Source organism: Trachypithecus francoisi, unplaced genomic scaffold (genome assembly GCF_009764315.1).
Source record: "Trachypithecus francoisi isolate TF-2019V2 unplaced genomic scaffold, Tfra_2.0 Lachesis_group11, whole genome shotgun sequence".
Classification (NCBI taxonomy): Eukaryota; Metazoa; Chordata; class Mammalia; order Primates; family Cercopithecidae; genus Trachypithecus; species Trachypithecus francoisi.
Window position 1 is genome coordinate 131,295,123 of NW_022681456.1, and position 27,006 is coordinate 131,322,128.

At 38.9% G+C, this 27,006-nt stretch overlaps 1 protein-coding gene and 1 non-coding gene across 13 annotated transcripts in view; both read right to left on the reverse strand.

Annotated features, from left to right (window-relative positions):
* WNK1 (WNK lysine deficient protein kinase 1) overlaps positions 1–27,006 on the reverse strand; it is a 182,949-nt gene that overhangs the window by 141,754 nt on the left and 14,189 nt on the right. The gene's annotated exons all lie outside the window — the stretch shown is intronic.
* Positions 12,991–13,116, reverse strand: LOC117091246. The gene has a single exon (XR_004440353.1). It is a non-coding gene; the product is annotated as a U4atac minor spliceosomal RNA (small nuclear RNA).

Sequence of the window (27,006 nt, forward strand, 5' to 3'; positions counted from 1 at the left end):
ATGAAGATGTTATTCTCTAAAATTAAATGGCTGGCTGATTGTGCTCTATTGCTGTAAGTTTCTTTCTTAGGTACAGGAGGATCACAGAAGTATGTTAGCCTTGTTTATTAATAATAGCAGCTACCGTGACTTGGTTACCCAGACTTAATTATCACGCTAAGGTGTCCATATGTAGTCTCATTTAAACCTTGTAATAACCTTAAAAGATAGATGTCATTACCCTCATTTTACACATGAAGAAAACAGAGGCTTAAAGGTATTTAAATCCAAGTTGTGTCTCTTGTCCTGAGTTCACTAGACCTGATAAGAATTCTATGAATTAGGCCGGGCGCGGTGGCTCAAGCCTGTAATCCCAGCACTTTGGGAGGCTGAGACGGGCGGATCATGAGGTCAGGAGATCGAGACCATCCTGGCTAACACAGTGAAACCCCGTCTCTACTAAAAAATACAAAAAACTAGCCGGGCGTGGTGGCGGTGCCTGTGGTCCCAGCTACTCGGGAGGCTGAGGCAGGAGAATGGCGTGAACCCGGGAGGCGGAGCTTGCAGTGAGCAGAGATCCGGCCACTGCACTCCAGCCTGGGCGGCAGAGCGAGACTCCGTCTCAAAAAAAAAAAAAAAAAAAAAAAAGAATTCTATGAATTAAAGCAAAAATAAAGGTCATAGAATATGTTTATGTATAGATATATAAAAATATATATATATTTTATGTGAGTACATATTTGTGTAAGAGCATGAAGAATTGGAAATACATACAAATATCTAGTTGCCTCTAGGCAAAGGAATAAAGGAGGCTATAGGGTCAAGGAGGAACTTTCACCGTTCTGCTGTGAATTTTTTATATGGCTTTAATCTTAACACAATGTAAATGTATTCCTCAATGTAAGCTTTTTCATTACAAGAATAATAGTATCGGCTGGGCGTGGTGGCTCACACCTGTAATCCCAGCACTTGGGGAGGCCAAGGTGGGTGGATCACGAGGTCAGGAGTTCCAGACCAGGCTGGCCAACATGGTGAAACTCTGTATCTACTAAAAGTACAAAAAAACTAGCCGGGCGTGGTGGCGGGTGCCTGTAGTCCCAGCTACTTAGGAGGCTGAGGCAGGGAGAATCGCTTGAAGCCAGGAGGCAGAGGTTACAGTGAGCCCAGATCACGCCTCTGCACTCCAGCCTGGGCGACAGAGTGAGACTCCCTCTCAAAACAAAAAAAAAAGAGGAACAGTACCACAAACATTGAAACATTTATTAATCAGAACTAATATATATACTACTGTAGTTCTGTGCCAAGCTCTCTCTCACCTTTAGACCTTTGCACTTCCTAAGCTTACAATATACATTATTTCCCTCTCCCATTTCATGTGGCTTCTTCCTTCAAAAAACTTTGCCTTGACAAGCTCTCTCACTTTTGCAGGGCTAGGGTTGGGGAGTAGCAATGTTTAGGTATAACCAAGATAATTAAAAGGTTCCTGTATTTAGGTCTATGTGGGAAAGAAAGGCAGGAAGGCCGACCAACAGTTCGGTGTACTGGAAACTCCTGCAATTCCCCTCATCTGTTTTGCCCCCTCTGATAAGACCTGGGTAGAATAAAACTGCTATTTCCTATTGGAGCCTGGGAAGTGGAGGCAGTGACATTATGATGTGTTCTAAACCTGGGTTAATACATGACTCTTGGACCACCATATGTATAAAAATAAAAAGACTGAAAAGAAACATCCTCCCCCATTTTAAGATTAGAGATCAAAAAATATCATCAAGAAAGGGCATCATTTATATTGTCATGTATTTTAAGCACAATGTACTGTGCTAAGTAAGCTGTAAACAACAATTTTATCTGCCCTCTTAAATATCTTTCACGAAGTTAAACCATTAATAAATACCTGATGAACTAAAACGGATTTCCACCTTAGGGTGGCAGGCTAGGTATAAAATGTCATAGGAAATGTAGTTTTTTTAAAAAAGAAGCTCTCTCAAAGAACCTCTTGGGTCAAGTATAAGCTGAAACCTATAAGAGACTAGTATTAAAGAAAAGCAAAGATCTATGTTTTAGATACATTAAGAACCATACTGTACAAAAAACAATTTTCACATACATGGTATAATTTATAACATCACCTTATGATCATTATTCATAATAGCACTCTGTTACCACTGAAATGTTGTGCATATACATGAAAATTTCCAGATAGGCCTCTTTACTCATTTAGTAATTATCTCTTTTTCTTAGTTATGAGAAAGTCCTTTACTATGTGTTCATAATTGTGTGTGTGTGTGTGTGTGTGTGTGTGTGTGTGTGAGAGTGAGAGAAACAGTAAAATTCTGTTACTGACATTTCTAGATTTCTATTCTAAGCATGTTACTTAATTATTATACCTTGTGGTACTATGACATCCACAATATTAACTACGATCTGTCAACCCTTTAAAAAAGGTTTTATACCCCCTTTTTCAAATATCAAGCTGTCTTGGGTTTAGAAGATTTTCTATTCTAGAGAATTATCTCTAGTATCTAAACATAGTACATTTCCCTTATTTTTTCACTATCGCTATAATTCATTTCTGTAGAAGACCTGATTAAACCTAGCTTTCCTAGTCAAATGATCAAGTAAATCCTCTTTGGACTTCTATATCTTCATTTCTAAAATTAAGAGGGAGAGATCAGGCAGAAAGAACCAAAAGATGTACTAAAGCTCCCTTCCAAAAGAAAAGAAAGAAAGAAAGAAAAGGAAAGGAAGGAAGGAAAAAAAAAAGGCAAGACAGAGTAAACACTAAACAAAATAACAGGCTATAAACTCATAGTAACACTAAGATATGAGACATCAAAAGATTATCTTTTTAAAACTGTGATTAGCACTTTTTTATAAGCCCTTAATCTCAGACCATGTTGCATTCAACTGAACTGGTTATTATATGTTCTTTTTCAAAAAGTCCACAATGCAGCTTTTACACACACATACACAGGTCAAGACAGATTCCTTGGGAAATGTTAAGTATGTTTACTATCCTTAAAAATAAAAACAAGCAACAGTACCCACAGACAACCAAGGGCTCAGGAGGATAAGGAAAAGTCTTTCTCCCTAATAATCTCCATTTGTCCACTAAACTTAGTTTACAAATCACTTTCTCCAGACTGGGCACAGTGACTCATGCCTGTAATCCCACCATTTTGGGAGGCCGAGATGACAGGATGGCTTGAGGCCAGGAGTTTGCGAGAAGCTTGGTCAGCATAGCAAGACCCCATCTCTAAGTAAAAAAAAAAAAAAAAAAATTAAAAAATAAAAATATGAAAAGATAAAAAGAAATCACTTTCTCCAAAAAGTCATTTCCTTCTATTCTACTATAGCCCCAACCCTCAAAACTGTGTTAAGTATCTTACTTCCCCGTCTCACAAGATTGAGTTAAGCAGCAGACACTGTTGGCAGTCTACTACTGGGTCATTCCCAAACCCCCTCCTCCTTGCTAGCCATAATTATTTGGTTTAAGTATCTATCTTGTACTAGAGGAAAAGCAAGCCCCATCTTCAGTCAAGAAAGTCATAACTGGCCTAACCCAGTCATGGAAGTTCCATGTTCAGTATTTGATCTAGACAAAGCCATGTGACCCACAACTCTGACCAGTAAGATATTAGGCGTTGTAAATTGTAAACGAAACTGCTGCTCCTGCTGCAGAATGCTGTCCAGGATGCATGTGATGGCAGAAAACAGGGCCACAAGGGGCATTCGCCTGAAATACATGCTGAGAATGCCAGAGAGACATTTGATGACATAACTGAATCAATCTGACACTGCCTTACTGTCTATGAAAAATTATAAAAACATCCTGAAAACTCTGTGCTTTCAGAAGATGCTTTATCAAGGCAGAAATATCACAGAAAATATTTCTATTACAGGATTTTTCTCACTCCATTTTAACAAAGATTACTTGCAACTCAAAGGCAGAGAATAGCCTCTGGATCCTTGCAGCATCTAAAATCAGAGTATACATCCTCAATACATGTTCCCTGAATAACTACGCTAGTGTATGTGTGTACAGTGGGAAGAGGAGTTGAGGCTAAAAAAATGCTGGTTGACTGAAAAAGACTTAGCTAAGTTAAGCCAGGAGTTCAAGAGCAGCCTAGGCAACGCAGTGAGACCCTATCTCTAGAAACGCTATTGTTGTTTTTTTGTGCTTTTGATTTTTGAGACAGAGTCTTGCTCTGTCACCCAGGCTGGAGTGCAAAGGCGCGATCTGGATTCACCACAACCTCCGCCTCCCGGGCTCAGGCGATTCTCCTGCCTCCGTCTCCCGAGTAGCTGTGATGACAGGCACACACCACCACACCCAATTTTTGTATTTTTAGTAGATATGGTGTTCCACCATGTTGGCCAGGCTGGTCTCGAACTCCTGACCTCATGGTCCACCCACCTCGGCCTCCCAAAGTGCTGGGATGACAGGCGTGAGCCACTGCACCCATCCTAGAATTTTTTTAAAAACTTAGCCTGGCGTTTGGTGGCATACACCTGTAGTCCCAGCTACTCAGTGGGAGGACTGCTTGAGCCCAGGAGTTCGAGGCTGCAGTGCGTATTGAACCACTGCATTCCAGTCTGAGTGACAGAGTGAGACTGTCTCAAAAAAAAAAAAAAAAAGAAGTATAACCACACAGTTTCTACTAGGACACGGAACAGAGTACAAAGGACTAATAATACAGGTAGAACTGGGGACAAAATCTAAATTTTATGACTAGCAGGGTGTAACATTTATTAGTATAGTACCATACTATACTAGGTAAAAATTATTCTTTCATTTTTAACAGCAAATAATTCTGTCTTTTACTTTATTCTTATCTACCTATACATAGTACACTGTTTAGCTTCTCACAGAAGAACTAGAATGGAAAAACGGGGGTTTTGTACTTCAGACTGTAACTTTTATCAAATTTATGATTCTTTATCATAAATCAGGAGCCCTGTTTAGTGCCATCAACAAAAAACTACTTTCTCTCAAAATTATGGGCTAAGAATCTTACCTCTCCACTTCCCAATCTGTATCTGTTCTAGTTTCTCCCCTTTCCTCTACTCCTGATTTCACCAACAAAGATGTAATGTAGCCTATTATTTCATTATTATGCCTTAACTGAAGGAAGCATGTGGCCTTCATATCTGAGAACCAACTAATAAACTTTCCCACAAAAACTGTTATAAGCAAAGGTTAAAGTCTAAACTACTAACATTACTGGCACCGAATAGATGTACAGTGTTAACATTGCTCTCTTTCTTCCCCCTACCCCTTCCCCGAGACGGAGTCTTGCTCTGTCACCCAGACTGGAGTGCAGAGGCACGATCTCGGCTCACTGCAACCTCTGCCTCGTGGGTTCAAGCAATTCTCCTCCCTCAGCCTCCTGGGTAGCTGGGATTACAGGCACCTGCCACCACGCCTGGCTAATTTTTGTATTCTTAGTAGAGATGGGGATTCACCATTTTGGCCAGGCTGGTTTCGAACTCCTGACCTTGTGATCCACCTGCCTCGGCCTCCAAAAGTGCTGGGATTACAGGCGTGAGCCATCTTGCCTGGTCCTCTCACTTCCATTTTTAAATATGTTTTCCATATGTAATATATTTCAGATATACTGTCTCGGTATCAGTTTTTGCTGGTTATTCTGGGAACAATCATTTCCGGTACTGGAATTATAGGCCTTTTTCACTTAAGTCAACAAACAACTCACAAACTTTTAGAAATATGATCCATTAGTGTGTAAGTTGATCTCTTGTTAGCAGAATATAACTATAAATTATTTTACTAAAAATATGGACAATGTTTAATTTCCATATAGTATCACACGCAATAGCTTTTTTTTATTTCAAGAAGCTGATGTGAAGGACAATCTATCATGAAACAATACACCCATCTATGATGGTTAGTTTTATGTTACAATTTTGCTACAATACTCAATTATTCTATCAAACACTAACGAGGTGTTGCTATAAAGGTATTTTTGTAGATGTGGTTAAACCTACAATCAGCTGACTACATGTAAAGGAGACTACCTTCAATTATGTGGGTGGGTCTCATGTAATCACAACACAGTAAACTGGGATTTCCTGAGAAATCCTGGCTAAAGATTGCAGCATCAGCTCCTGTCCTAGAGTTCCCAACTCAACAGCCAGCTCAACCAGAAGACAGATTTCAGACTTGCCGGCCCCAATGACCAAGTAAGCTAATTCCTGGAAATGACATGTAATATCTATCTGTTATATACAAAATCTTCTAATGGTTTTGTTGCCTTGGAGAAACTTGATACCATTTTTCACACTAACACTACACACACACACGCACACACCCGCCATGTAAAGCATCCATATATCAATGACAACATTCAAGTTTTTAACAGTTTTTTGTTGTGCCTGTCCTGAGATGGAGAAAGAGTGGAAATGCACAGAGGTCCTCAGCCTAGCAGAAGACAGATGGTCTTTATAACAGAGCAGGCTACATACATTAAAGTGTGTAAGAATAATGAAAATCAACTTACAAAAAGAAAGAATTTTTTTAAACGCACAGAAAGCTAATATGGGTTAAGACCCAGGCAAGCATTAAACACAGGAACCCAGAGAAACTACGCTAATAATGTAGTTTCAAGCTTTTGTTAATAACGACACCTAATAATAATAGCTAACATTTATTGACTTCCAGACCCTGTTCTGGTGCTTTACATATATTAACATATTGAAACTCAGTAACACCTCTGTGAAGTAAGTACCTACTTGGGCTTGGTGGCTCCCGCCTGAAATCCTAGCACTTTGGGAGGCTGAGGCAGGAGGATCACTTGAGCCCAGAGTTTCAGATCAGCAATAGTGAGACCCCATCTCTACTTTAACCAATAAAGAAATGGATGCACAAAAGGATTACAACAAAAAAGTGGCAAAGCCAAGCCAAGATGTAAACATAAGCTGCCTTGTTCTAGAGTCTGTGCTTTGCCATTCCACAATATCACCTATGAAAGTAGAGAAATAATGTTATTTTTTAAAAGCAGATTTACAGTCTAAAGTGTAGGTGTTTTAAAAAATAATGAAAATTACATAATTTCATTTAAGTCACTTAAATAACGAAAATTGCATGAAACACAGACTACTAGGTGTAAAATGCAAAGAAAATCTAAGAAAGGCAAGGCAGAAACAAAACACACAGAAGGCAGGAAGACCAACTCCAAACATACCAATTATTACCATAAATGTGAATACGTTAAAGTTCTCTCTTCCAAAAAACCCATGGAACAGGCTTTAAAAAAAAGTCTAGCTAAACACTGTTTATTTATAAGAAACACATCAAAATTAAACTGACATAAAAAAGATAAAGGGCCGGGCACAGTGGCTCACACTGGTAATCCCAGCACTTTGGGAGGCTGAGGTGGGTGGATCACCTGAGGTCAGGAGTTCGACACCAACCTAACAACATGATGAAACCCCATCTCTACTAAAATGCAAAAATTAGCCAGGCCTAGTGGCGGGAGCTTATAATCTCAGCTACTCAGGAGGCTGAGACAGGAGAATCGCTTAAACCCTGGAGGCAGAAGTTGCAGTGAGCCAAGATCATGCCATTGCACTCCAGCCTGGGCAACAAGAGTGAAATTCTGTCTCAAAAAAAAAAAAAGTAAGATATAGGTACAAGTAAGACAAATGTGAAAAAAGAATGACAATATAAAAAAGGAATGTGTTAAGCAAAGAGATTTAAGAAAATGCTGCATATTTTATAGATAAAAAGTGCAACTATTTAAGTATATAACATTCATGCTTAACCCAGCCTAAATATAAAGCTATGAATATGTAACATAAAAACTGTTAGAAATACAGAAATTGACAAATCCACAATTATTTTATAGGGCTGACACGTTTATCAAATATCAGCTAATCAAGTAGTCTAATGCAACAAAAATATATGAGATTTAAGCAATACAATTAACAAAGACAGAATTTTTCCCCTTAATAGAATATACCATTTTCAAATAAACATAGTTTTAATTTTTCAAACACCATACATTACACTATAAACAAAAAGTTTTAATAAAATCTCTAAAGTAGAAATCACATAAAGCATAAGTTATACTTTGGCGTATAAAACGAGGGTTCTGAGTAGCATAAATGAACAGATCTAAAGATCCCAACATCTGCATTTTGTAAGATGCCAGAACAGCACAGATTACAGTGAGCCCCACAATCAGGAAACCCCATTCACAGTTTTCAGTGCCCAACTCAAAAGCGACAACCAAGGCTCATGGGATTACATGAATAAAGCTTTTAAAATTAAAGAGCATCCAATCGACAAGGGAAGCAAAAAAATAAAATAAAAGAGCAACTAAAATCAGTAACAAACAACAACAACCAAAAAAAGGAATCTGGAAAAGGCAGAGTCATGTGGTGGCTCATGCCTGTAATCCCCGCACTTTGGGAGGCTGAGGTGGAAGGATTGCTTGAGCCCAGAAGTTTGAAACAGGCTTGGGCAACACAGCAAGACCTCATCTCTAGAAAAAACTTTTTAAAAAATTAGCTGGGCATGGTGGCGGGCGCCTGTAGGCCCAGCTAGCTGGGAGGCTGAGGTGTCAGATTCACTGGAGCCCAGGAGTTCCTGTGAACTAGCTGCAACCAACTGTGATCACGCCACTGCACTATAGCCTGGGCAGCAGAGCAAGATCTCGTCTTAGAAAAAAAGGAAAAGCAGGCCAGGCGCAGTGGCTCACGCCTGTAATCCCAGCACTTTGGGAAGCTGAGGGGGGCGGATCACGAGGTCAGGAGATCCAGACTATCTTGGCGAACACGGCGAAACCCCGTCTCTACTAAAAAGACAAAAAACTAGCCGGGCGAGGTGGCGGGCGCCTGTAGTCCCAGCTACTCGGGAGGCTGAGGCAGGAGAATGGCGTGAACCCGGGAGGCGGAGCTTGCAGTGAGCTGAGATCCGGTCACTGCACTCCAGCCTGGGCGACAGAGTGAGACTCCATCTCAAAAAAAAAAAGGAAAAAAAGAAAAAAAAAATCTCTTGGAAGTTAAAAATATATAATAGCAAAAATGAAACTCAATAGGATGATCAAGCCATGATTTTCCATTAGGAAATCTCATAGAAAACAAAACCAAAAAATAATGTGAAAAAAAGGAGAAAAAGATATGGACAGGCTGGGCGCAGTGCCTCACGCCTGTAATCCCAGCACTTTGGGAGTCCGAAGCGGGTGGACCACGAGGTCAGGAGTTTGGGACCAGCCTGGTCAACATGGTGAAACCCCCATCTCTACTAAAAATACAAAAATTAGCTGGGTGTGGTGGTGGGCGTCTGTAATCCCAGCTACTCGGCAGGCTGAGGCAGAACTGCTTGAACCTGGGAGGCGGAGGTTGCAGTGAGGCAAGATCACACCATTGCACTCCAGCTCTGGGTGACAGAGCAAGACTCCATTTCAGGGGAGTGGAGGCGCGGGGAGAAAATGATATGGATATTAGACCATTCGTGTGGGAGAACCAACATACATGTAACAGGAGTTCTAGAAGGGGTAACATAAAAACAGAGGGCAAGAAATGAAATGAGTAGAAGGTAAATTTTCAGAATTGATGGCCAGTGAGTTTCCAGACAGAAAGCCACAATACCCATACCAAGGCACATTGCTGAAATTTCAAAACGCTGAGGACAAGACAAAAAACCTGAAAACTTCCAGAGGAAAAAAAAAAAAAAGGTTACAGGGAACAGAGAATCCTACTAGCCTCAGACTTTTAACAGCAGTACCGGAAGCTAGAAGAAAATAGAATAAATGTCTTTAAAATTCTGAAATAAATTATTTCCAATCTAGAATTTGTTATCCAAACCACCTATTAAAGAGGAAAGGGAAAGGAAGATGAAGGAAGATATTTTCAGACATGTAAGTTCTCAAAAATATAGTTATCTCCCAAATGACTTTTCCCAAAGAGTTATGAAGTTATTCTTTCACAAATGAGGAGACCAAGAAACAGAATGAAATGGGATTCTGGAAGCAGGATCAAAAACCAGTTAGATGTAAGAAGAATCTCCAAAATGAGAATGAATGAAGATCCCCAACCTAAACAACAACCTAGAATGCAACCAGTACAAATGGTGAAGTTTAGAAGTTTAAGAGAGGTTATCTCCAAAAAAGAAGGATATCTAAAAGTTTTAATGTAGAGACAGGAGATTTACACAACTAGGAAAGAAGACTTCAGGAAAATAGTAATAAATATCTTGACTGTGGTGATGGTTTCATGGATGTGGACAACTAATTAAATTTGTACCTTTTAAATATGCACATTTTATTATGTCAATTATACTTCAATAATGCTATTTTAAGAAATAAATGTCAACAAAAATATTCATATTAAATGCTAGCATATTATAAAATAAGACACAATTACATCAAAGGCAAAAATTTTAAAACTGCAATTCATTACTGATAATTTTTATCACCAACTTCTTGAGATGGTAGGGAAAGGTTGTTGAAGAACAGTTTAACGAGAGGTACTTGGCATTCAGAAATTGAGTTGTCCAGTAATAGTAGCCATTAGACAATTTAAAAAAAATTCCCTCAAGATTCACACATCTGGGCTGTAAAAATAAAATAAATAAAATACAATTTATTTAGAGATGGGAATCTTGCTCTGATGCCCAGGCTGGAGTACAGTGGCACGATCATGACTCACTGTGGCCTCAAGCTCCTTGGCTCAAGCAATCCTCCCACCTCAGCCTCCCAAATAGCTGGGACTACAGGCACATGCCACTGTGCCTGGATAATTTTTTATTTTTTCGGTGGAGACAGCATCTTGGTTTGTTGCCTAGCCTGGTCTCAAACTCCTGGGCTCTAGCAATCCTCCCACCTCAGCCTCCCAAAGTGCTGGGATTCAGGCACGTATGTGTCACCACGCCTGGCTCCAAGTATGGTTATTGAGTACTTCACGGAAATGTTGCTGGTGTGAACTGAGATATGTTAAATGTAAAACACACAGCAGATTTTGAAGATGTAATAGAAAAGAATATATAGTATCTTTATAATTTTTATATTGATTATATGCTGAAAGATGTTTAGGCCAGGATGGTGGCTCACACTTATAATCCCAGCACTTTGGGAGGCTGAGGCGGGAGGATCACTTGAGGCCAGGAGTTCGAGACCAGTGTGGGTAATATAGTGAGACCCCCTCTGTCTCTACAAAAAAAATTTAAACATTAGCAGAGTGTGGTGGCACATGCTTGTAGTCCCAGCTACTTGGAAAGCTAAGGCCGGAGGATTGCTTAAGCCCAGGAGTTTGAAGCTGCAGTGAGCCATGGTTGTACACCAGTCACTGCACTCCAGCCTGGGTGACAGGGCAAGACTCTGTCTCAGAAAAAAAAAGAAACAATGTTTGGATACACTGGGTTATATGAAACATATTACCAAATTAATTCCACCTGTTTTTTTTAAATGTGGCTACTAGAAAATTTAAACTAGGTTGGGCGCAGTGGCTCATGTCTGTAATCCCAGCACTTTGGGAGGCTGAGGCGGGTGGATCACTTGAGGTCAGGAGTTCGAGATCAGCCTGGCCAACATGGTAAAACCTCATCTCTATAAAAATACAAAAATTAGCCAGGGGTGGTGGTGCATGCCTGTAATCTTAGCTGCTCGGGAGGTGAAGGCAGGAGAATCGCTTAAACCTGGGAGGTGGAGGTTGCAGTGAGCTGATATCACTCACTACAATTTTATTTCTATCACTTTCTCCTTGGATTTCAATTAGATTTCAAAATTCCCATTAATTCATAGACTCAGGAACCCCAGAGTAATAAATCCCATGTTATTCAACTACACCTTCTAAGATTAGATCTCTGATTTTGGAAAAATTATTCTATCAACTAGTTGCCTTGGTTTTCTCATCTGTAAAACAGGAATGACAACATACTATGTAGCTATTGAGAGAACTAAGTAAGATGTACTACAGGATAGCTTAGTGGCACACTGTTAGGGACTTGCTAGATCAGGCAGGCAGCAATGTAACTACTTCCACACTATTTTCTCTCAAATGCAACATTCACACTCAGGCCTAATAAAATGACAATTAGGTCATAAACTTTCAGGGTCACTTCAGACCAAAAATCTCAGAACTCACTTTCCAAAGTCAGTCTATGACAATGATTTAAAATTATATGAAACTTCAAACTGTACTGTTAGTCTACCACATTTTTTGTTATTTGTTACTTAAAATAATCCAGCCAAGTATACAAAATTATCATTTTCAGATGAAGAAAAAGGCTTAGAAGTTAAGTGAGTAGGATATCCAGATTCATACAAATATTAATATTGCCAGAAAACTTCATTTTAATCATTAGATTTTAAAAATAAGCCACAAATCCCATAAGAACTCAACCACTGGGGAGGGGGAACAAAGAAATCTGACAGAACTAGAGAAAACTGGGAATTTTAATTTAAGTTCTCAAAAAAAAGTTATCTTAATTGTTAGAACACAAAATATAAAGCCCATTTGTTTAAAATAAGAACACATTTATACTTTAAAATTAAATCTGTAGTCTCCACAAAATATCTTTCAAAAACTCAAATCCAAAAAGGTTCTGAAGATTTTTAGTGCCATTGGTTTGTGTTATAGCTAATGCCAGTATTGTGCCTATTAATAAGAGACTAAACAAAAAGCAAAAATAAAACAGATCATTTAATTAACAGATCATTTAATTATAATTTATCTAATGAAGACCAGCAATTATAAAACTTCAAACACACCTAACTTCAATTGTTACACAAAATCATAATCATTTGTTCCTTTCTAAGAAGGAACACTGTGTTCAGAGCTTATGTTATGAAAAATGAACAATGACAGGAGCTAAAATTCATATGGCCACTATGTTTTCATTTTGTGGCAAATAGCTATCAACAACTTACCAAATGATTTAATTAAGTGGTTAAAAGGATCGAAAGCTTCAAGTTTATGCTCTGAGTAAAACGTTTTTCAAAGAGTGGGCAGTAAACAGTTTTTTCCCCCTGTGGAAAAGCAGTTTTTCATTTTTCAAAAAATAGTACCAAGGTAAAGCAAAGCTCTAGATGATGCAGGCATGTTGTATAGGCGTCAGCAGTACTGCCCTCACTATGTGCTCATTGGACAGTAGTGCAACCCCAAGAAAAAGATGGTTAACAGTTTTTGTTGTTGTTGTTGTTGTTAATGAAATAAAACAAAAAACGGCTCATCGCTAGTAAGGAAACTATTTTGTGAAACTTTCTTCTTTTTATGTGTGCATATACTAAGTCACAATGTAAATGTATTTCTTAAAATGAGTCTCAGAAAGGTTTGAAAGCCATGCAAAGCTATAGTCTGTCTATAGCAAACTACTATACATTCAGTAACTGGAGGGGTTTTGCAGGAATCAGACTGTACCAAGAGTATCAGACTGTACTCTTTTTGACTGTGACAGAGTAAGAAGCGTATTTTTAAGGCATGGGCCTAAAGCTGACTGGATTATCCAATTCTACCACTCAGTTTACTAATTAGACAACAAACTTACCCAAGGTCATTCTTCTATAGTTTGCATTAGAACTAAGTCTCCCACTCTAATGCTCAAAATAAGCTCCACAAAGACACTTCAGCATGTAAGTATTAATTCAGAATTTCCTATTTGGTTTTCAATAACCAAAAGAAACTGCAGCTTAACACATGCAACTGTTTCCTCAAATACTATTCTACCAGATTAATGACCATGCCAGCTCTCCCATTAAAAGCTTTTTCTAGCTAGTTACTTGGTACTTAGGATTTTATAGCACTTTTCTTTTCCCATTATGCTCAGTAGTGCATGCAACACACTATACTTAGGAATGCAACACACTTCCTTTGGGAATGCATAACTGTGGCCATAACTATGACTGAAATTTTCGTGAATTTCTATCATCTGTCTAAACTTAGAAGCAAAGTACTACAAAATCAAGTTAAATCAGACCATATTTCTGTGATCAGTGTACCTCACTATTAAAACATTATATGTATTTTAACAGATATCATTCAAAACTTGAAGTATATCCAAAATACTCCATTCCCATCTCCTGATAAATAAATCTTCACTGACAACTGAGTCAGTAAGAAGAGAAACATGTTAAGGAGAAAAGTTAAAACAGAATTAGACAAAGATGGGGCAGAGTATCATAGCTTCATACTGCAAGCACAGGTTTGTTTCCACATCCTCTTTCCTAAATATCCATAATAAATTCATAACATTACTTGCAAAGAACCCCTGAGAAGGTGCCTCAAATTATTTCCATAAAGAAAATAACATTATTACCCATTAAGCAACTCTGTTAATGATTATCCACCAAATTCCAAATATCAAAAAATTGCTTAACATTGGGAATGGCAGAGGTACCGAGCCTTACGATGTCTAATCAAGTCAGTGAAGTACACAAAAAATGCAGGCAAGAGAAAAAGGAAGCTGAGTCAGGTACATAGTTCTTTGCATCCACAAATAAAATGCTTCAAAAAAAATCCACTATTTTAATTTCACAGTCCAGTCAATTCACATGGCTGTATGTGAATTTTTCTTTCAGAAAATTAAGGGAAAGGAGCCAGGCACAGGGCTCACATCTGTAATCCCAGCACTTTGGGAGGCTGAGGCAGGTGGATCACTTGAGGTCAGGAGTTTGAGACCAGCCTGGCCAATATGGTGAAACCCCGTATCTACTAAAAATACAAAGATTAGCCAGGTGTGGCACACACCTGTAATCCTAGCTACTCAGGAGGCTGAGACAGGAGAATTGCTTGAACTCAGGAGGCAGAGGTTGCAGTGAGCCCAGATCGCGCCACTGCACTCCAGCCTGGGCGACAAAGTGAAACTATGTCTCAAAAAAAGAAAAGAAAAGAAAAGAAAAGAAAATTAAGTGAAAGGGAATTTATAATGTATCTGTGTATTTTAATATTATAGTCACAGCAACATAACCTAAATTACTTTCCCAACAGGGAATTAGAAATCTGAAAGCAAATACCACTCACATCTCAAATAAAATAACTGCCAAAAATTTACTCATTTTTCTAAAATGTTATGAAAACGAGTACATTATTCAACTCTTTTGGAGAAAAGTAGACAACATGATTTATAAAAAACACATAATTAGTGGCCATTTTAACAGAAGAGAATGCTCTCCCACTGAACTTTGTAAAAACAAAAGAAAATCCAGACTTCATCTGTTTTACTTTTACATTTTAGAGCAGTAAAATTCTTAATTTCTTATCTCCCAAACAATACTCCCCATTATTGTTTGCTTCCTCTGTAATGTTTATTCCTCCCTGAGTTCTGAGATTCCTAGGTATGGAATTTGAATTTCCTGGTAGTAACAGCTTTTGCTCATATTTTTAGAACCTTACTGTGACCCTGTGGTGGTGTTCACCAGAACGAACATGAGACAGAAGTCACACCTGTATTAATAACTACTATCAGTATTACTAAGAATTTAACATTTTTGTTCTAGTTACATGTCCTGTCCTTATAATTTTATATTTTAATAAGTCACTCATAATCTCAAACTCTAATAACAATGACTGTTAGCAAGATAGACATTTCGTTCCAATTTCTATGAATTACTTTAAAAAAAAAAAAAAAAAGACCATTGGCAGGGCGCAGTGGCTCACACCTGTAATACCAGCACTTTGGGAGGCTGAGGCGGGTGGATCAATTGAGGTCAGGAGTTCGAGGTCAGCCTGGCCAACATAGTGAAACTCCATCTCTACTGAAAATATAAAAATTAGCCAGGCATGGTGGCGTGCCTGTAATCCCAGCTACTCGGGAGGCTGAGGCAGGAGAACTGCTTGAACCCGGGAGGTAGAAGTTGCAATGAGCCGAGATCGCGCCACTGCACTCTAGCTTGGGTGACAGGGCAAGACTCCGTCTCAGAAAAAAAGAAAGAAAAAGGAAAAAGAAAAAACAATTAATAAAAAAATTAAAAAGATGATTTTACATAAATTTCAAGATTTTCAATGCCTTTTAAAACTGAAACATCAAACCACAATCACAGGTATTAAAATTCTAAATATTCAATAGTATAAGGGAGTAGCCTTCTTCTGGTTTCCCACAGGTCAAGTAAACAGTTTAAGCAAAATTTAACCCTAATTATAAGCAAAGAGGTGAAAATTGCTTAGGTTGGTAAATGAGTCCTTTTAGGTGAAAATATCATCATTTAAATCATTTAAGTAACCAGGACTCAGCTACTACTTATAGATTTGATAGCTAGAGCACTAAATACAAAGGGAGGTGTAAAGTCCTTCTAAAGTAAGTAACAAGGCATCCATTGCCAAAGTTTTGGATTATGTTTTAGAGTCACATTTACCACTATTGTGTTTAATATAACAAATCTACCATATCTGAACAGCAAACAAAGACAGACGATAAATACTGTCAATTGTTGGAAGTCAAACACTGTAAAGTTTCCTGAGTCTGTGGTAAGTTATTTTTCTTAAATAGCTACCATGTATGATGTTTCACTGAGCAACTACAGTGAACTTTAATAGATACTATTTACCACTTGTCATTTCATGAAAAATACCAGGAGCTTTGCTTTCACTGTTTCTCTTCAAATGCTTCCCAGTTCATAATACACTAATACTTAAGAAATTACATAGCCGAATTATAGTTCCATGGTAGATCGTATCTACATATCTAGCTCTATCTCAAAATTCTAGCAGACTACGTTTGGTCCAAAGTAACACAAGTGCCTAACTCTATGACAAAATCATATCTTTCACATAAAAACGAATCTAATTCTTCAGCTACTTAAAAACTCCAGGCTGGGTGCAGTGGCTCATACCTATAATCCTAGCACTTTGGGAGGCTGAGGCAGGCAGATCACGGTGTCAGGAGAACGAGACCATCTTGGTCAACATGGTAAAACCCCGTTTCTACTAAAAATACAAAAATTAGCTGGGCGTGGTGGCGTGCGCCTGTAGTCCCAGCTACTCGGGAGGCCGAGGTACCAGAATTGCTTGAACCCAGGAGGCAGAGGTTGCAGTGAGCCGAGATCGCGCCACTGCACTCCACCCTGGCAACAGAGTGAGACTCCATCTCAAAAAAAAACAAAAAACAAACAAACAAAAAACCCTCCAAATGATAAGCACAGATGCTAATTTATTTTTTTTTTTTTTTGAGACGGACTCTCGCTCTGGATGCTGACTAACTTTATCCAATAAGAAAAGTAACTAAAAAGTTAACATTGCACATCATGGAGTGAGTTTAAATATACACATAATTCTCAATAAATCACAGAATAGTAACAATAAAGGGACCAAGAGCTCATTTAGTACAGTCTATTTATCTTCAACACTTCTGAATGAATACCTACTCTGTGTGAAAAAGTCTTCGTAAACACTCTAGTCGGTTATTATGACTCAAACATAGCATTATGGGTCATTTCTTTATAGTTCACATTCTAATTTATAATAAATCCTAACTTTCTTTTACTGTCTCTTAGAAGTTCTTGAACAACCATACAATGCAACTTCTCTCCCAAAGCACCAGCCCAGGTACAAATACCATATAGAGCGAGAACACATTGAGATCTGGGCCAGGCATAGTGGCTCACACCTGTAACCCCAGCACTTCGGGAGACCGAGGTGGGCAGATCACAAGGTAAAGAGAGCAAGACCATCCTGGCCAACATGGTGAAACTCCATCTCTCCTAAAAATACAAAAAATTAGCCAGGCGTGGTGGCAGGCGCCTGTAGTCCCAGCTACTCGGGAGGCTGAGGCAGGAGAATCGCTTGAATCCGGGAGGTGGAGGTTGCAGTGAGCCAAGATCACGCTACTGCACTCCAGCCTGGCAATAAAGTGAGACTCTGTCTCAAGAAACACAAACACACACACACACACACACACACACACAGAGATCTGACTTTAACTTCACATTTTTAAAATGTAACAACAAACAGAAGCTTAAAAACTGAAAAGGCCACAGTGTCTCACACCTATAATCCTAGCACATTGGGAGGCTGAGGCAAAGGATCACTTGTGGCCAAGAGTTCGAGACCAGCCTGGGCAAAACAGCTTGACCCCATCTCTACAAAAAATTGGAAAAATTAGCCAGGCATGGTGGTACATGCCTGTAGTCCCAGCTACTTGGGAGGCTAAAGGGGAAGGACTGCTTCAGCCCAGGAGTTCAAAGCTGCAGTAAGCCATGATCCTGCCACTCAACTCCAGTCTGGGCCACAGAATGAGATCCTGTCTTTATTGTCTTTGGGGTCACAGACAACCTGACCTATTAGTTTTAATGTGCACTACAAGGTAATTATGACGTTTGAAGAGAAGCATGCTCAGCTTTTAAAACAAAAATGAAAAACAAACAAACAAGAATGATCTAGGCTCCACTCCCACTTCTATGTTTGTTGAATGTAAGTTTGGCAAATTATTTCATTTCAGTCTCTTCACCCTGTAAAATGGGACTAATACCTTATTCAAGTGACACAAGAATATACGAGAATATACATAAAACACAGTGCTTCATAAATATCAAATCGCCACCCTTTTCTCACCATTTTGACAACAAAAGTCCTTCAAACATACACCGTTCAAACTTTTTTTTTTGAGACAACATGTTGCTCTATTGCCCAGGCTAGAGTGCAGTGGCACAACCATAGCTCACTGCAGCCTTGAACTACAGCGAGGACTCCAGGCACGTACCACCTCACTCAGCTAATATGTTAATTTTTTTGCAGAGATGAGGTCTTGCTATGTTGCACAGGCTGGTCTCAAATTCTCGGTCTCAAGTGATCCTCTGGCCTTGGACTCCCAAAGTGCTGGCATTACACACCAAACTTTTGATCAAACTTTACATTAGGCCCTAAAAAAAGTTGCCATTAAAAACACAACTTGCCATAACAAGACAAATTTAAAGACAACTGATCTAAGAACTCATTTGTGTTACAAGAAAGACCATTACCTGATATGCCGTTTATCTTATTGTATTCAGTAATGTCTTCATTTACTCTCTACTAGTAAATACAGAAATAAGGGAATAACCATTATTGTAACTGCAAAAGTAAAATTTTAAACATTGATAAGGAGCTAGCATAAACATTTTAAAAATCTATTTTTTGTATATTAAGTTCAATTTTAGATTTTAATACTACAACGTAAAAATATCCATGAAGATAAATCAATTTTAAATACCAATAGCAAAAAGATAAAATATAAGAAATTCACCTATCAAGTTCAGAGATAAGATTCACTATACTTAAATGAAAAAAAGAAAAACAGAATTAAGATGATTAACCAATTTGATGGTATAAACAGTGCTATACTATTGACATTAAATTCTCGCCATTGAAAAATATTTGTAGAAAATATAAAAGGATTCATTCTGATATAAGGAACTTACGAAAATTGGTTAGGGGAGAAAAGCATCTGAAGGCAAAAATATACCAAAAGACAACAGAGGAAATACAATTAGTTATTATTATCAAAGCATATGGGGGAAAGTTCTGCAGACATAAACTATAGTTTATGAAATATTTAATAGTATTGATAAATAGGGTTAGTAAAATAAGAACTCTCACTTGGGTCACTGAAAATCTACATAACTCTTTTGGAAAACAATCTTACAATGAATAGAAAGTATTTAAATGTTCATGCCCTTAGAACCAGTAATTCCATTTCTGAAATTTAATCCTAAGAAAATAGTTCTAAACAGTGAAATCTGAGGTATTAATAAGTGCTTTGTTCACAAGGCTAAGTAGGTAAATTCCCTTCTCCTATTCCAAGCCCTTGTGGGCCTCTAGCCTCAAGACTGTTGTTTTAGAACCAGCAATTAGAAGACAGTCTCCTCAGCTGGCTTTTGTCTGAGACAGTCCAGGCCCAAACAAAGGGGTTTGGCTGGATTATATTCAAGAGGAAGGGGACGAGAATGGAGTTTGAGAGGTAGATGCTGGAGGAAAGGAAGGGATTAGAGGATTCATCCAGACAAGATCAATACACTCATCCTCCTTGTGAGCTGCAGGGAGAAGGGAGGACAATGGAGAGACAATAATGGTAAAAACTTTCCTTTGGAACATTATGCAAAGATCCTATTACCCAATATTCTCTGTAACAAGGCCTTAAAGAAATCTTCCAGACTTACATAAACGGGCATGTCAATGACAAGCGGTGTAGGTGAAAGACTGGAGGAAAGCCCTTTCCTGATAGAATGTATGAAGCTCACCAAGGATATTGGGGAGGAAGATTTGTACAGGGAAATAATGGCCAATTCAATTAGGTAAGGATACAACACAGATTAAATTTGGTTTTCATAAAATATTGTTTCATGGTTACAACCCTGTGGAGTAAGACCCTAGCCCACTATATTTACAATAGAAAAAATAACAATACCTAACACTGCAGGGAAACGAAGGAAATTATGGTATATGCACATAAGGAACTGTCAAGCAGCTATTAAAAATATTTATACTAATTCTTATGTTACACTGAATTATAAAATTTTCAGGATATAAAATTGCAAACATACATCTATGATCCCACTAAAACATAAGTTTCACGAAGGCAGAATTTTTTTCTCTATTTGCTACCTAAGACAGCCTCAAGCACATAGGAGTACAATAAACATTTGGTGAATAAATATTAAAATCCATCATGAAAGGGAACAGGTCAACATTCTAAATCATATATCGACATTGTCTTTTCTGATGAAACTTCAGTGGGGTTATTTTGGTTTTTATTTTTCCTTGTTTCCTAAGATATCTCTGAGGAATTACTTCTATGATGGGAAAAAACTGACTGGGAAGTAGTTCCTTTTAAATGCATTAAGAACTTCCTATATTTTCAAAATATCTTTGGTATGCTCTAGAGTAGATTTAACAGTTTAAATAAAGGAAGCCGACTTAGGATATCTTGAGAGGGTAGGAAGTGGAAAAGGCACACTAAGGTTTTCCCCCTATAGCTTAGTCAATATACGAAACTAAACTTCCTCAAAGAACTTTTTTTTTTTTTTTTTTTGAGACGGAGTTTTGCTCTTGTTGCCCAGGCTAGAATATGTAATGGCGCGATCTCAGCTCACCACAACCTCTGCCTCCTGGGTTCAAGCAATTCTCCTGCCTCAGCCTCCCGAGTAGCTGGGATTACAGGCATGTGCCACCGTGCCCAGCTAATTTTGTATTTTTAGCAGAGACGGGGTTTCTCCATGTTGGTCAGGCTGGTCTTGAACTCCTGACCTCAGGTGATCCGCCCGCCTTGGCCTCCCAAAGTGCTGGATTACAGGTGTGAGCCACCGCGCCAGGCTCCTCAAAGAACGTTCAATGTAATGTTATTCAAGCCCCTAATACTTGGCTTTTACAAATTTCTGAACCACACAGTACCACTGTTCTAAAAACAAACTACTGAATTATAATGTTCTGATAATACCCCAAATTATATGCGAAGCAGTAAATGCACTTTCTTGCAAATCTCTGAACAAAGGCTGGAAGTGAGAAGACTAATTTAGCTTTGTAATATATCAACCATGACTTCTAAACTTCTGTTCACAGTGATCAGATGTATTTATGATCAATTTACTAGATTTAGTTCTAACTAAATGTTTGCATCTGTGGGACAAACATTCTAATTTTCTCTTACTGAGAATTAAAAAAATAATATATACTCAATAATTCGAGTGTTTTTTATACATAACTTCAAAATTTTAATGTGGGAAATGGTTTTCCTCTACGGCAAATCTGGCAAATTATGCCACCACACAGCAACATAACTATGTGTGTGCATATGTATGTATACTCATAATTACATTGCTGTGTGGTGGCATACATATATACATACACATACACCCCTATACATAGATACACACACACATACATACATACACACACACCCATTATGATTACTGTGTACAAATATTTTGCTGTTTTTTAATCTAAAAACCTCAAATTCTTAAATGGGAAAATGCTTTTGCTATGTGGTAAAACAGACAAACTGTACAACCATACAATACAATGATAACTATAAAAACAGAGTTCAAACACACAGAAACCAGTATGTCATACATAGTAACAACGCTTATCTCTGGATAAAGGTACTGACTGCAGGTGGTTTCTTATTTCTTTTTTCCTCCTCTAATTTCCTAACTTTTATAATGAGAGTGTTTTACTAATTTTTTAAAGCATCTTTTTTTGTGTATGATTTAAGGATGGTTACAATAACAAAGGTGGAAATAAAAGAAATTTATAACTCAGATAATTTAGTCAAAATCAAATTCATTTGTAGCCATAAACAGTGACTATCAAAGGCCCTTATGCAAAAAGAAAGTAAGCTTCTATAGTCATTAAATTAAGAGGGTTTCTCAAGCCTGTAATCCCAATACTTTAGGAGGCTGAGACAGGAGGATTGTTTGAACCTAGGAGTTCAAGACCAGCCTGGGTGACAGTGTGTAACCCAGTCTAAAAATAAAAAATAATTTTAAAAAATTACCATTAACAGTTTGAAGAGAACGGTCTTGCCACCTCAAATATATTACAACTTTATTAAAATAAATCAGTTAAGGCTGGGTGCAGTGGCTCACGCCTGTAATCCCAACACTGGGAGGCCGAGACAGGCAGATCACCTGAGGTCAGGAGTTCAAGATCAACTGGGCCAATACGGTGAAACCCAGTCTCTACTAAAAATACAAAAATTAGCTGGGCGTGGTGGCGCACCCCTGTAATCCCAGCTACTCAGGAGGCTGAGTCAGGAGAATCACTTGAACCCAGGGGGCAGAACAAGATCCTATTTCAAAAACAAAAAAATTTAACGCTTCTAGAAAAACTCAATGCTAATAAATAGCTGAACTACAAACAGTTTATCTTTCATAAGCAAGAGCCAGACACCAAACACCAACTGAAACCATTTCTCAGTATCATTAAGATATGAATATGGACACTAAATTAATTAACAAGCTTAAGGAGCCACAATGGCCAGAAATTACTAAAGAATATAAAACGCCAGGCACAGTAGCTCACGCCTGTCATCCCAGCACTTTGGGAGGCCGAGGTGGGCAGATCGCAAGGTCAGGACAGGAGACCAAGACCATCCTGGCTAACACGGTGAAACCCCATCTCTACTAAAAATACAAAAAATTAGCCGGGCGCGGTGGCACGCGCCTGTAGTCCCAGCTACTCAAGGGGTGGAGGCAGGAGAGTCGCTTGAACCCAGCAGGTGGAGGTTGCAGTGAGCCGAGATCACACCACTGCACTCCAGCCTGGGCGACAGAGCGAGACTCCGTCTCCAAAAAAAAAAAAAAAAAGAATATAAAGCAGTTAAGTTTATGCACTTAATGTATTCCAAACACACACTAGCAGTTTATCTGAAATAAACCAAAATATTTACCAAATATTTCAAGATATTTACAGTAAACCCTTCTAGTATTCTCTTAACAACGACTAAAGTACTCAAAGAACAAAGCCATAAAGAAATGCCATTTCTGATTACTGGACATGTTGGCAAATAACAAAAGATAATATTTTAAAGGGTGAGGATTCCAATTTTCTTAACAATCTGGTATTAAAAGCATCACAAACCACTAAGAGTTTAAAACCCCAAATTTCTGTGTTCAACAACAGCCAAGAATTATGGCTTGTAAAGGATGCTAATGCAAGAAACCACAAAAAGGAAGGTGTTAAGATATTTTTAAAAAGGAAGTAGTAAACTTACTGTAGCATCAACTTTCACAGCATTTTAATAGAATATTCTAAATTAGCGATGGTCAACAGAAACATAATGTGAGCTAAATGCAATTTAATTTTCTAGTAGTTACATTAAAAATGTGAAAAGAAACAGATTAATATATTTAACAAATATACCTAAACATCATCATTTCAATATGTAATCCAATTTTTTGGAAACAAATGTTGTTCTTTTTTATACTAAATTTTCAAAATCCAAAACACACATGCTTACTTATAAATATTTCCTAACTCCTATAGTCTAAATGCTTCCTCCCCACCAAATTCATGCATCAGAAACTTAATCCCGGGCTGGGTGCAGTGGCTCACGCCTGAGGCAGGTGGATCACCTGAGGTCAGGAGTTTGAGACCAGTCTGACCACCATGGAGAAACTCCATCTCCACTAAAAACACAAAATTAGCCAGGTGTGGTGGCACGTGCCTGTAATGCCAGCTACTCAGGGAGGCTGAGGCAGAAGAATCGCTTGAACCCGGGAGGCGGAGGTTGCGGTGAGCTGAGATCACACCATTGCACTCCAGCCTGGACACCAAGAGTGATGCTCCATCTCAAAAAAAAAAAAAAAAAAAAAGGAAAAAAGAAACTTAATCCCCAATGCAACAGTGTTCTCAGAAGTGGGGCTCTGCCTCCATGAATGAATTAATGCAGATGTAAAAAGGGCTTCTGAGTGTGGGTTCACACTCTCTTGCCCTCAGGCCCTCTGCCATGTGAGCATGTGGCAAGAAAGCCTCAACTTCCCAAGTAACTCATGATGCCAGTGTCTTGCTTGGAATTCTAGGCCTACAGAACTGCGAGGAAACAAACTTCTGTTCTTCATAGATCATGTTAATAGTAGTGCAAATGAACTAAGACACTAATTCTTCACCGAAAACAGGCCCAGTAGCCGAGCACACCTGGCACCCATATTTTTCTGAATACCTTTCTACAGCAAAAAGAACCAGGGCTCTAGGAGAAATGGCTGGCGCAGGACTGGGCTGGGGAAATAATAAAATGAACTGAGAACATCTTGTACAGAAAGTAAGGATGTCATCAAAACATGGTAGGGACATGTTAACAACCAGGATGCAGAAGGGGCCAGGCATGGTGGCTCACACCTGTAATCCCAGCACTTTGGGAGGCTGAGACGGGATTACTTAAGGTCAGGTCTGAGACCAGCCTGGCCAACATGGCGAAATCTGTCTCTACCAAAAATACAAAAACTAGCCGGTCGTGGTGGCATGCGCCTGTAATCCCAGCAATGTGGGAGGCTGAGGCATGAGAATCACTTGAAGCCAGGAGGCAGAGTGTGCAGTGAGCAAAGATGGCGCCTCCAGCCTGGTGACAGAGTTAGAATCTGTCTCAAAAAAAAAAAAAAAAAAAAGGAAACGGAAGGTAGCTTCTAGCCAAATCTGGGACAACTGTTATGTTTGAAAGTATTTCACAGTCAAGAGTTTTCTTAAAGTTTGTTCTTTAAATATTACTACATCCAGGCTAGGCACGGTGGCTCACGCCAGGAGTTTAAGACCAGCCGAACCGACATGATGAAATCCCGTCTCTACTAAAATACAAAAAAAAAATTAGCCGGGTGTGGTGATGCGTGCCTGTAATCCCAGCTACTCGGGAGGCTGAGGCCTCAAGAGTAGGAAACAAGGAAAATTGCTTGAACCTGGGAAGCAGAGGTGGCAGTGAGCCGAGACTGCACCACTGCACTCCAGCCTGGTGACAGAGCAAGACTCCGTCTAAAAAAAAAAAATTACTACATCCATTACATGAAGAAAGGGAAAAATTGTATTGTGTAATATTTAGCTAAGTACTGGTTGTTGAAGAAGTTAACTTTACTCATTAAGAGAATAAGAATGGCAGATGTTTAAAATATTAATGAGGTATTCACACCAAGTGCACAATCAGTAAATTTGTGAAAGCCTTTAATAGTGATATTTATGGGTAATATGGCAGTTTCATTTCTGCCCTTCTAAGAGGGATAGAATATGGTCAAGATTCTCATCACAGAAATCAAACTATGCTTTCGCCAGAGGATGATCACTAGCAAAATATCTCTATGCTCCCCACTTATGTCCATGAAAACAAAAAAAATCTGTGGAGACATAAAGAAACTGATACAAGCAGGCTGGGCATGGTACCTCACGCCTGTAATCCCAGCACTTTGGGAGGCCAAGGAGGGCAGATCACTTGAGGTCAGGAGTTCTAGACCAGCCTGGCCAACATGGTGAAACTCCATCTCTACTAAAAATACAAAAATTAGCTGGGCGTCGTTGCAGGCGCCTGTAATCCCAGCTACTCGGGAGGTTGAGGAACGATAATCGCCTGAACCCGGGAAATGGAGGTTGCAGTGAGCCAATACATCTCTCCACTGCACTCCAGCCTGGGCCTGGACAGAGAGAGACTCTGCCTCAAAAACAAACAAACAAAAAACCTGATACAATGCAACACAAACAATTTGTCACCAAACTAAAACCTAAACTAGCCCCTCTATGTAGTAGGGTGCCTGGGTAGGCAGAACAAATATTTGAGTTGATAGTTTACTATTTACTAATGGCTGGTGGCTTTTTTTGTCTAGGTAGAAAAGAGCATGTCTAGGTAGAAAGGAGCCACCTAGAGTGGTCCTTCTGTTACGTCACTGAAGCAAATAGATCTGAATTGAAAGGGAGTAGCAGATTCTATGTGTGACTTGATAAAAAGCTATCTCTATCAATAATATTAGGAAGGGAGTTAAGAGGTGTGTAGAAGTATGCAGAAAATGCCAGAAACTCTTCTGGTAAACAACTGCAACTCCAAGGCCTTCCATTTTAAGTTTACTATTATTAGAAATTCCCTGATAAACTTCCATGTACTTCAATGACATAAACTGGCAGAAAAGTTTCCCTCACCCTGAATCCACACAGAGTAAGGCAACTCACCTTGAAAGACAGAGAATTAGTCTAAATTTGGGGATTACAGAGGGAAAGGAGATTTGCATGTGTAGGTAACGCTGAAAACCCCTATCAACCAGGCCAGGCGTGGTGGCTCAAGCCTGTAATACCAGCACTGTGGGAGGCCAAAGCGGGTGGATCACGAGGTCAGGACTTGGAGACCAGCCTGACCAACATGGTGAAACCCCGTCTCTACTAAAAATACAAAAATTAGCCGGGCGTGGTGGTGCGCGCCTGTAGTCCCAGCTACTCCGGAGGCTGAGGCAGAAGAATCACTTGAACCCAGGAGGCAGAGGTTGCAGCGAGCCGAGATTGCATCACTGCACTCCAGCCTGGGTGACAGAGCGAGACTGTCTCAAAAAAAAAAAAAAAAAAAGAATAATCAAAGCTAAAGCAGTAATTGGCTTGGAACAGACTTATGATACCAAAGCAGACAAAACATTACAGTTC